The sequence below is a fragment of the Prosopis cineraria genome, unplaced genomic scaffold (genome assembly GCF_029017545.1).
Source record: "Prosopis cineraria cultivar Desert tree isolate PC_DT_omini unplaced genomic scaffold, ASM2901754v1 PC12, whole genome shotgun sequence".
NCBI classification, from domain to species: Eukaryota; Viridiplantae; Streptophyta; class Magnoliopsida; order Fabales; family Fabaceae; genus Prosopis; species Prosopis cineraria.
In genome coordinates, this window is record NW_026555343.1 from 43,975,457 (window position 1) to 43,987,474 (window position 12,018).

Sequence of the window (12,018 nt, forward strand, 5' to 3'; positions counted from 1 at the left end):
TATAAATGTTGTCAGGACTAATAATTCGATAAGCACCCATTAGTGGATCAAAAATGGTCTGTCAAAATGATATTTTGGTCTTCTATATGGATAAAAAATAAAATTTATTTCTTGATATTTATTTATATTTTTAGGGAGTTAGCCAATATTAATTTTCTTACCAAGTACTCCTCTTGATCAGAAATTGGTAACCATTTCACAGAAATTTAGGTAAAACCTTAATATCCTAAAAAATGTACATCTTTTTAATTATACTTTAACTTCTTGGTAATATAATTATACTTTTATTAAATATTCTATATAAGTACCATACTAATAATAATTGAAATTTCAATACACCATTTTTTTCAAAAAGAATAATATATGAAATAGAAGTATAATTGAAAAATAAAAATAAAAATTACCTAATGTCCTACATTTTTAAACAAGTAGAGCTTCTAAAAAATATCTTACATTGTGATTTGGAGAAAGTATTAATTTGTAATTTTAAAATCAATAATTGTCAAAGTTAACATTTTTTAATAATGAAGTGGCTAATGCATAGCTTTCAAATGTTAAAATAAAAAATTACACCAATAAGTTTAAAATATCAATGTTTTTGAGTGAATTGTTGAGAAGTAAATTTTTTAACATTTTTTTTTTTCTGGATAGACACAAGGTGAATTGCAAGACATTTTAAGCAAGTACAATCTCTCTCCACTTAGTTACCGAGTCCAGATCCACTAACTGCATAAAATTGACGATGTGTGTTACAGAAAGAGACGGAAAAAATAAAAAAATAAAAAAAGTGGTGGAGTATAATTATCAGATGTGAACTCCAGAGTCCATGCATCGTTACATTTTCTGATGTTACTCTCTCTCTGACTTTGACTGCATGACTGCGTGAGTGTGAATTATGTGTTTTCCACGTTAAATCACTTCATCCATTTGATACTTTTCCCATAGCTTATGTTCCTCGTGTGGTTCTTTGTGAATAGGTTGCAACTTGCAAGGAGTTGAGGTTCCTACCGTCTAAAAGTAGTGTAGTCCAGTTGACTAAGATCTGAACGAACTATTAGGGTACGTATAGAATTGCCGGAATGGGTATATCTATACAAACGAAAGAAAGAATAGAAATAGGAAAATCCCAATTTACATTCCCTAAAGACGTGTCACTTGACCAATAAATTCAGTTCCTGGCGTGCTTGGGAATAAGACGATTAAATAACTCAGCAGTGGCACCAGCTATTTCTGCATTGTTATCAATTTTTGGAAATAAGCAATAGAGAATCATCCATCCAATATAAGTCAAGTTCTTAAACTGAAAAAGATCACTTCAATTCCAAAATAAGAGACTTAATTATAAATAGCTCTTACAAATTTGTTTAAATATTGTGAAGTCTCAAGGATCTTGGGTATTTATGACAAATACAAAAGGAAGACAAATTTTTTTTTTTTTTAATTTACAAGTCAACTTCCTAAATTTACAAGTTAATATCTTAGATTTAAAAGTTGAAAATGTAAAAAGTTGGCTTGTAAATCCATGAGATTAACTTCTAAACTTAGAAAGTTGACTTGTAAATTGTCAGGAGAATTTTTTCCTTTTACGCAATATTTTTAGGTTATTAATATTAAAAAATAATTCATATTCTCAAATTTTGACTAAAAGTCTTGCTTAAAGTTGTTTAGGTATAAAATCAACTCTACTTGAGCGTTTCACAAACCCGTCCTTAGTTTACATATAAGCAAGTCCAGACAAGTCCATAAAATTTGGGGTTGCACGTCAAGGTTTCTGCGTGCCTAACCATGAGCAAATACGAACTTGCCAATAGGCAACATGGATTAGCCCAAGGTGGGAGAAATGAATCAAATCAACTTAACTGGACTGAATTTTGGTGGATCATGACAAGACCACTTTACCACTTTGAATATCACTTTTTTTTTTTTTAATTTTTTGGGGTTATCTTTGAATGCCAAGTTGCGCATTTCCCTCCATGTGAAGTTCTTTAAGATATCTCTTGTGATTCATACGTCATTTCTAGCTAGGACTCTAACAAGACTACTGTGTACCACTTTCAATATCCAACTGTGTATTAAGCTGTCTGTAAAAGATTCTATTTGCCACTCTACATAAATTTCTTTAAAGTGTTCCTTACAAGTCATGCCCCCTACTAGGCAAGACTCTTATTTAAAGACATTTAGTCATAATTCAATTTAAGATCTTTTTCTAAATTTAGATCATAACGGGTTGTTGGATCCTTCTTTTTATTTAAAGATTGATAACTCAAAAACAATATGTGAATTTAAAGTCTAGAATACCAATTATTTTTTTATATAAATTTTTTGGGACAACATTTCCTTTTAACTATTAAAATTGTTACATTAGGACAACATTGTTCTGTTTTTTAAACTTTCAGAGAACATTGCATCAATTGAAAGTTAAGAATACCAATTACAAATGGTGGAAACTTCCGGGCCAAATTTTCTATTTAATTCAGCTAAAAACAATAATAAACAGTAAGTAATGATCACGAGGACATAACAAATAAGGTAAAATAATATAAGAAAAACTCATTTTCATCCTTTACACGCACACACTCAAATACAAGCATGCCATTGACCCTATTGCATTGGGCCCGTTAGCCTGGATTATTATTTTTAATTTTTTTTAAAGAATATTATAATATTTGTCCACTTAACTACTTTTGAGTTTTAATTTCAACAGATTCAAATAATAAGATAAACAGCAAAGTCATAAAGTTAAAAAAAAAAAAAGAACAAACAAGTGAACGAGAAGCTAATGAATTAACTCATATCTCCTCCATTATCTATGTTATGAAAAAAACTATTAAGGTTGCGTTTGGATAAATGAACTTGAGTTGAAAATTTAAATTTAAAATCTCATATTTAAAATTTTTTGTTTAGATGATATAAAAAAATTCAAATTATAATATTAAAATCTTTTGTTTGGATCTTAGATAAAATTTTAAATTCTATGTTTAAATTTAAAGATAACTCAGATGATGTCGACAATACAGTCCTAGTCAAAGTTAACAGTCCAATCTCGATCATGGGTGACAACCGAGTCTTAGTTGACATAGCTATCTGAACCCTAACAACGTTAGTAGTATAGTCTTGATAGATAGCAATAGTCTGGTCCTAATAGATGTTGGTAGTTCAATCTTGAACAACGCCTACATATTAGAATGAGGCAATGACAACAGTCTGAGAGCTTCAGATTGGACCTGGATGACAACACCATACCATTTCTTGTTAACAGCAACATTTGGTGCTGGATGAAGAAGGCTGACGGATTGAAGAGGGTGATTAATAATTAGTCCTGAACAACAACAATAGTGGCAGACCGACACCAAGTAGTAGAGGAGATTGATTGAAAGTGAATTAAAATTTAAAATTCCTAAACTCGATTGATGCCGATGGTTCAGTCTTAGTTGGTGCCAGTGGTCCAGTCCTAGTCGAAGTTAGCACTTTAGTCTCGATTAAAGGTGATCATCTGGTCCCTGATCAGTGTCGAATGTTCAGTCCCATTCCAAGTCTGTTGTTCGATCTAAGTTGTCATCGATGGTTAGGTCCCAATTAATGATGTTGAAGTCAAGAAGGCAGCAAAGTAGACAAACAAATGTGAAGGAAGAGAGAGGCTTTCATAGAAATTTGAAATAATATGGGTTTAGAAATGATTTTAAATTATAAAAGGATTGAGGTAGGATTTGAAATAGGGCCTAAAAGTGTGTGAAAACATCAGCCAAATTCCTGACCACTTGGTCATGAAAGCTTTGATACCATGTCAAAAGATTATTTTAGATAGCTTTGATACAATCTTAATGGTTTGATGCCTAAACCATTAAGATAGTTTTATTACAAACTAACAATAAGCTTACCTTTAGCAGTGAAAATGAATAATGGAGGTAGTGGTTGCCCATTTGGTAAGCGTTTATTTGGGTCTCTAAGATTGTCAAAGAAGGAGTGTGCGCATGCTTCCAACTAGATGGGAGTGATAAATTTAGGTAACATTCAATATGAATGATTAGGGTTTTTCAAAAATTAGTCATCTTGCTATGTGGCTTATGCGTGTAGGAACCATAATCAAAGAAATATATTATAACACAATCTGGATATAAATAAATTAACTTTCTCACAGCAGTGCAATGTAGATTTGGTGAATAACAAAGCAGCCTTGACACAAGATCCACTGCTTCTTGGGGCATTCCTTTCTGAAAAACTTGGAAATTAATAATTCATCAGATCACAGGGATTAGTCATCCAAACTTCTCTAGAGAGGAAAGAGCATACAGACCTTATGCCATGGGTGTGCTTTAATATGAGGGAACTTAAATTTGTGTACTTTGGATTCATGCACTTCATTTCTTCTCTCGTGGGTGTGCCCAAGATCTATAATTAGTATATAAAAAATGCTCAAATTAATAAGCATAGACGGATAGAACACAACCTTCAAGAAGCAATATGGTAAGAGAAAAGGGAATGGAAAGAAGCCAACAAGCACAAAAAATTATACCTCAGCTATTTCAACCAATTGATCAACCCCACTTTCTCATGGAAATAGTGGCTACAAATAATACAACATATATTCCTGACAAAAATGTGTCATTTATTTTGAGACCTATCTAAGGGGTTTAAAACCAAGATACCAAATTTCTCAAGCTAAAAGGAAGTCCACGACAAACAAAAGAAAGCAAGGTCACTTCCATAATAGCTATATATGTAACTTGCAAATTGCAAGTATCAAAGCCTAAGGCAACAACACTAAAGGAAGAATGGACCTAAAATTACTGAGAAAAATATCTAAAAGAAAATAAATCAACTATGATAGAAATTACTCATGGATAAGAAACTTTATAAAAAAGTTCATCTTTGGGAACTGGCTTATGTCTCACCTGTCCTAAAAAGGGCTCAGCCAAAACACAACCAACAGACCATATGTCAATAGCATTTGTGTATTTTGTTGACCCAAATATAAGTTCTGGAGCCCTATAGTACCTTGAGCATATGTATGATATGTTTGGTTCACCAGACACTTAAAAGTGCATTAATGTTGTAAGATCAAGAACATATTACCATACAAATCTCAAATTCATAACATAAAGAAGCATACCAATATCTTTGCACTCCCAAAATCACACATCTTTAGTTGAGGAGTCTGGGAATTAACCTGTGATGTTGACCACATTTCATTTTTAATAAGATTATTTATTGTGGCAATGACTTCAGTAATTCAATTCTTATCCAGAAGAAGATTTTAATGCAATTAATTAAAGCATTTATGATGTTAATCAATCAATGTAGCCTTGGAAAGATTTTTGAACATATTTAAAATATTTCTTTACAGCATCTTCATGAAATGAAAATTCTAGAGCAAAATGGATATTTTGCCCGAAAAAACAAAGGGGAAAATCAAAATATCAATCATGTTCTGGGCTGAAATGTTAATGTAGACATCCAAAAATCTTACCAGTAAATTCTGGGGTTTGATGTTACGATGACAAACATTGTGAGATTTTTGAGAGGAGAAATATGATTTTCCATTGATCATAATAGTAGGATACAGAAGACTATATATACACAAAGCTAGGAGACAAGCAAATAAATGGCTAATAAATACTAATAATTTTAATAAATCCTATTAACTCCTAATAGTCAGATAATAATATTTATAATAAATACAATATCTCCGCAAACACCAACCATGTTATGCAAATAATTTAATGCATGACATATCTACGAGAGAAACACCATGACCACTCAATAAAAGCATGAACGCGATAATATTCTAAATAATCAAAATTTCCCATGCCCAGAGAAAAAAGAATGAAAGCTAAACAACTCCAGGACCTTGACTTACTGGGTATGTATACAATTGTACATAAATGATAGGCACGTGTTGGTGTATCCTAGTATATTGCTTTAAGACTGTATAGATGGTTTCAAGTACATACTCCAAAACTAGGTTCAAGAACAATTCATCTTTATCAGTAATAGAAAAGGAATAGTTCTTAAATTGACAAACGTTAAGGTGGTCAAGCTTGCGAATTATTTGGTGTTCCATATTTTTATATCTTTTGTCTTGCAACACCTTCTTAATGGCAACTGCTTCATCAGCCTCAACACAATTGGCCTACAATTACACAAGGGATGTGGATGATGTAAGACACACTCACACACACTTGCACAGTGCTGGATAGAGGGAGAGAGTAGAGAAAACTAGAAAGAAAGAGGGAGAAATGAAGAACATAATGAAGGAGCAAGAGAGGGAGAAGCAGAAACGTAGAGGGATAGAAGAACTATCAAAAATTTCAATCAAATATTACATTCATCAAAAGTGCTATATTACAAATGCAAACTAGTCTACTTAAACTAACTTTCCTACCTAATAAGAAAATCTTAATCACTTGTCCAAAGAAAGCTAATGTTTAGATTTCCCTTCTAACAAAATAACACAAAAAGAAACCTTAATACCATGCTAATATAAAGCTAGGTTTTAGATTTCCCTTCTTACAAAATATTAAAATAACACCAAAAGAAGCTACAAACTAGGTAGGTTTCTTACAAGCTAAAGAAAATACTATAATAATAATACAATGGCTTAGGTTTCTTCAAACATGTTATTCTCATATTTCATCAGTGGATCCTGAGATCCAAATAACAATAAAGTAAAAGATCAGCATGCAAGTAAAAATACATGAAAAAGAAACATACCTTAAAAACGACCCCAAAGGAACCAGTGCTAACCACACGCTCTGCCATGTATGAAACTGTCTGAATGCCAAATTAAGGCGAAGTTATTAAAGCACCCTTTTGTAGCAAGCCAGATATAATTCAATGTGCAACTTGCTGACAACGTAAGTAATATAATATATACAAAATAAGTACCATAATCATTACATCTTGTCAAACAATAAGCATAAAGTTGTGAAGATGATTAAAATTCAAGAAAAAAGTTTATTTGTTTGTTTGATTTTAAAAGTAACATCAAAACTAAAAATCTATAATGACAACTAGAGCAAGTCTGCAACTGATACAAATGTTTAAACAAAGGAGAAAAAATCAATGATCAGAATCTTAGGCAATAGAGTTACCAACACTCCACATTCAACAATCTTAGGCAAAACAAATTATGAATTTAAGAAAGTGGATCTTTAGAATATAATCATTCAAAGAAAATTTCAGGACTAAGGGGCAGGGGAACAAATAAGAATTAGGAAGTCAGCTGCTTTGGTTTTCCATCTTTACCACCCATGGCAGTAGTATAGTAATTATCTGACCTACTTCTGTTCCATTACTACTTACATTAGTCGCCTTTATATCCTTCATGCAGCAAACTTTTATCAAATTCAGTAACTGATTACATTCCACTTCTATATTGATGCTTTAAGGTTCAAACATTTCAATGAATGTACGTTGGTTCTTGAAATCTAGCATTGACAAAATGGTGTTTTTTTGCATTGCAAAAAGTATTTAGAAATGCTTCCAATTCTATATTAGGAAAGTGATGATAAATAGACATTAAAAGTAGTCAAATAAGGGGAAAATAACAATGGATACCTTTCCATCAGAATTGTTGCCTTCACATCTCTAATTTTCATTTCATGGCACTCCTTTGGAAGCTGATGATAACTTAAACTCTCTGTTTTGGCTACCGCAGATACATTGGATGCATCTACAGTAGCTTCTTTTGACACATCCACATTATGCTTCCCATCTATCCTCCCTCTCTCAATAGAATGTGTTTCCTCAGGTACTTTACCATCAGTTTCTTGATCAACCTTAACTCTCTTCGTGATATACTGCCCTCCCTAGAAAGATACAATTTAGAATTGAATTATACCAATTCGAGATAGATGGCCCATCCAAGGTACATAATGTTTCTTTTTCTTTTAAAGCTCACACTATTTGATAAAGTTTACAAAAATCACCACTTAATTCATCGGACAATTATCACTAGATTTAAAATAAGAAAACCATAGCGACCAACATAACCAATAAGTAAACAAAAATTTAACTCATTACCCGAGTCCTAAGTTACAAACAAGCAATAATGCAATGCCACCTAAATTAAGTTTCTCTTAGTCAAAACTAACACCTACTTCCTCAATAGGCATACCTGTAACCTATTGTTGATAATAAATGATGATAATTCGGAATATGTCCAATTAACAATCCTATTTGGAACATGAGGCCAGAAGCCACAAGCTTAAGCTGGGTACAAACCGAAAATAGTTGGAATGAAGTTTCATCTGTTGTAAGTTTTGGGGAAATCATGCAAAGTTCAAATACAATAACACCAATCCTCCTACAGCTAAAGCTCTCGTCAGATTAAAGCAGCAAAGGAGTAACAGCTAACAGTCCTGAAGTGTGTCAAATAGTATCAGGCTATCAGCAAATGAGACAGCATGATTAGAAGATAACCTCAAATAATCCAATCTAAAAACCATTCTAAATAAACTAGCTATATGTCAAACATCCTGAAGTGATTATTACAATCATTAGTTACTCAGATAATAAGACAAAATAAGGTGTATGAGATGAATGGAGTACCCAAGTTCGAAAAGGATGAATCCCAGAATCAAGCCATGAATTTGTTAAGAACAAAATTATAAATTTGTCTTATAAAGAGAAAAAACTGGTAAACATTTAGGCATAACATAGTGCACTTCCCATTAATTTAGGCCAAAGAAAAATTCACTTCCTCCCCAAGATATTTTATTCCCCATCAAGCAAGCAAACACAGAGGTCTCTAAAAAATAATAAAATAATAAACTTAACAAGAAAAACAAGACAGAAAAAGTCAAATTTACAGGATTTGATGAAATGGATGACCGCCCAGAAGCAATGCTTTTGAGTCGTCTCATCATATTCATAGTTAATGATTTGCACCCTCAACAACCAACCTAGGCTCTGAATCCCAAATTCTATAACCCCAACAAGATGAAAATAAAATCAAGAAATGTGAAAGAAGAGAGAGAAATCAGTTTTTCTCTCCCCCTCCCACCAGATCGCACCAAACAGGGAAAAAAAAAAGGAAAAGAGAGAGAACAAAATAGAAAATGGAGCCGAACACAAACTTAAGTATAAGCGCCCTTTCCTTTGACCTCTGAGACATAGCTTCTAGGTTGCCATTTTGTTTTCACGGTTAATTTTTTAAATTTAAAATCATATTCTCAAAATTGTGTGGTCAAATTATTAAACTGCCATTAAATCCAATCATTCACAGTCCAACCAAAGTCCCACCATCAAAGGTTCAAGTTTTGTACCTCCGTCAAACATGAGAGTCGAAGTTTAGAACGGTCAATTAATCACCGACGAAGAGCAAATTAATGGTCAAATTCTTAAAAGTTTTGAGGTCAACCTAGGTCTTCTTTCTAGGATCCAATTGTACTTCAATCCTGAGATTGAGATTAATAAATTGATGTTATTATAAATATTATGTTATAGATGTCCATAACTCATAACCCTTAAGATTCCTTTATCCTTAATGTCTTCATGAATGGTATAGAAGGAGTTTCTAATCTTAATAGCTTATAACCTTCAAATATTACATAATACACCATTATAGATCTCATTATATCTTTGTAACATTAGGGTAGGACTTGAATGATTGGAGGCCTATAAATATAGGTTATGTCCAAAGCATATATACACTAATAAATAAGAATTCTCCTCCATTATTTTCTCTCCATTTTTGCATTATCTTGTCCTTCTCCACTTTTCATATTAACTATATTTTACAATACGTTATCAGCACGAATTGGCTCTAAAAATAAGGTATGAGCTTTTAGTTAGATTAATGTGTTCTTATATTATATATATAACTATATTTTATATTATTGTTTTATTAACATTCATGGTTATGTTATTCTTATATTTTATTGTTTTATTTTCCTATCATTTCATTTTTTTAGTTATGAAGTAATTTTAAATTTCCTCCATTTTATTCATTTGAAAATAATCATGTGATTAGTGAATTAATTTAATCAAGTCTCATTTAACATCTATTGCTTTATTTTTATTATTTGTTGTCATATATTTTTTTATGGGGATTGATATACTTATTTTTATTTCTTTATATTTATGTATTTGATGTAATCATCATGATTATTATTATTATTATTGTTATTATTATTTATTATTCATTTCTTTATTATTTATTTATTTATTATTTTTATTACTATATTGGTCTTCCATTAAATTAATACTATATATACATATTATACATTTTGTGTTTGTTTATGTGTATATATTGATCAATTTATGTTGTTAATATAATTTGTTTTATCTATCAATTTATTTGCTTTACTGCATTTCTTTATATTTATTATGCTTTATTTGTTTTGTAAGTTTGGTTATTTATTTTGTGTTTCTTTATATTGTGTCTCTTTTTATTGTCTTTTATTATAAATTATATTTTAGCATGTGTGTGTGAAATATTTTTTTTACTATAATATTTATTTATTATGCTTTATTTATTAATTTTGTATAATTCTAATTGTTATTATTATTTTAGTTTGAATCATGACAAATCTTATCAAACTTGAATTTACGGCTCTTGATATTATGGGAAAAAATTATCTATCATGGGTGCTAGATGCTAAAATTCACCTAGACGTTAAAGGTCTAAGAAATGCAGTTTTACCTGAAAATTAAGCAAGTAGTCAAGATAAGGCCAAGGCAATGATATGCCTTCATCATCATCTTCATGAAGGGCTAAAAGCTAAGTACCTTATAGTAAAAGATCCACTAGAATTGTGGATTAACATAAAAGAAAGATATGACCACCAGAAAATGGTAATTTTACCTAAAGCTCGATATGAATGGATGCATTTAAAGTTACAAGATTTTTAAACTATAAGTGAATATAATTTAGCAATTTTTAAAATAAGTTTTCAATTGAAATTATGTGGTGAGAAAATCAATGATGAGACTTATTAGAGAAGACATTTTTAATTTTTCATGCTTCAAATGTGCTCCTGCAGCAGCAATATCGTGAAAAGGATTTTAAAAAGTATTCTAAATTAATTTCTTGTCTTCTTGTGGCTAAACAAAATAATGAGCTACTGATGAAAAATTATGAAATCCATTCCACTGGATCAATCCCATTCCCTGAAGCAAATGTGACTATATGTAGTAATTACTGTAGTCGAGGTCGTGGTTGTGGCTATGGCCGTAGACGTGGTCGTGGCAGGGGACGTGCTAATTACCATTATAATAATGGTGGTAGTACTAGTTATACTCCTAATGCTCACTAAAAGAAGAAAAATAATAAAGGGCAAAAAAGAGATAAGAGCGGCCCTTCAAAAGTTGTTGAAAATCAGTATTATTGGTGTGGTATGAAGGGACATTGGTCACGTACTTGTCGTATGCCTGAGCATCTAGTAAAGCTTTATCAAGCCTCCATCAAAAGAAATTCAAATAATGTGGAATTAAATTTTACTTTTCAAAATGATGATGTTAAGGCGCATTTTGCATACAAAAATGATGATATCAATTAGTTGGATGATATTAATGACCTTGATGCTATGGCATACTTGGAGGTAGCTGATTTCTTTAAAAATCAAGATTAGACGAGTTTGGTTGAAAAATAATTAAAATGATTTGAATTATGTTTCATTTATGTTTCTTGTTTTTTTTTGTAATTTAGGTTATGTTTCATTTAGCTTTCTTGTTTTCTTATAATAAAAGTATTATTACTATGAATAAATTTTATTTTATTAAGTATTTATTTTAATACATTCTCTTTCTTTTGTTGAAGAATATGGATATTCTCTTTTCTTTCATTGGACACAAGAATGAAGATATATGTCTCGTGAATAGTGCTACAATGCACACCATACTTAAAGATAAAAAATATTTTACTTGTTTAACAATAAGAGATGGAAGCGTTAATACCATAATGGGTAATACTAAATTAATCGATGGCCGGAAGAGAAATTATAATATTATCCGAAGGAACAAAAATTATTATAGATGACGCATTATATTCATCTAAGTTTTAAAGAAATTTATTAA

At 31.0% G+C, this 12,018-nt stretch overlaps 1 pseudogene; it reads right to left on the reverse strand.

The window, feature by feature from the left end:
- Positions 1 to 1,168: 1,168 nt before the first annotated feature.
- On the reverse strand, positions 1,169 to 8,873 carry LOC129288936 (shaggy-related protein kinase theta-like; annotated as a pseudogene).
- Positions 8,874 to 12,018: the final 3,145 nt, after the last annotated feature.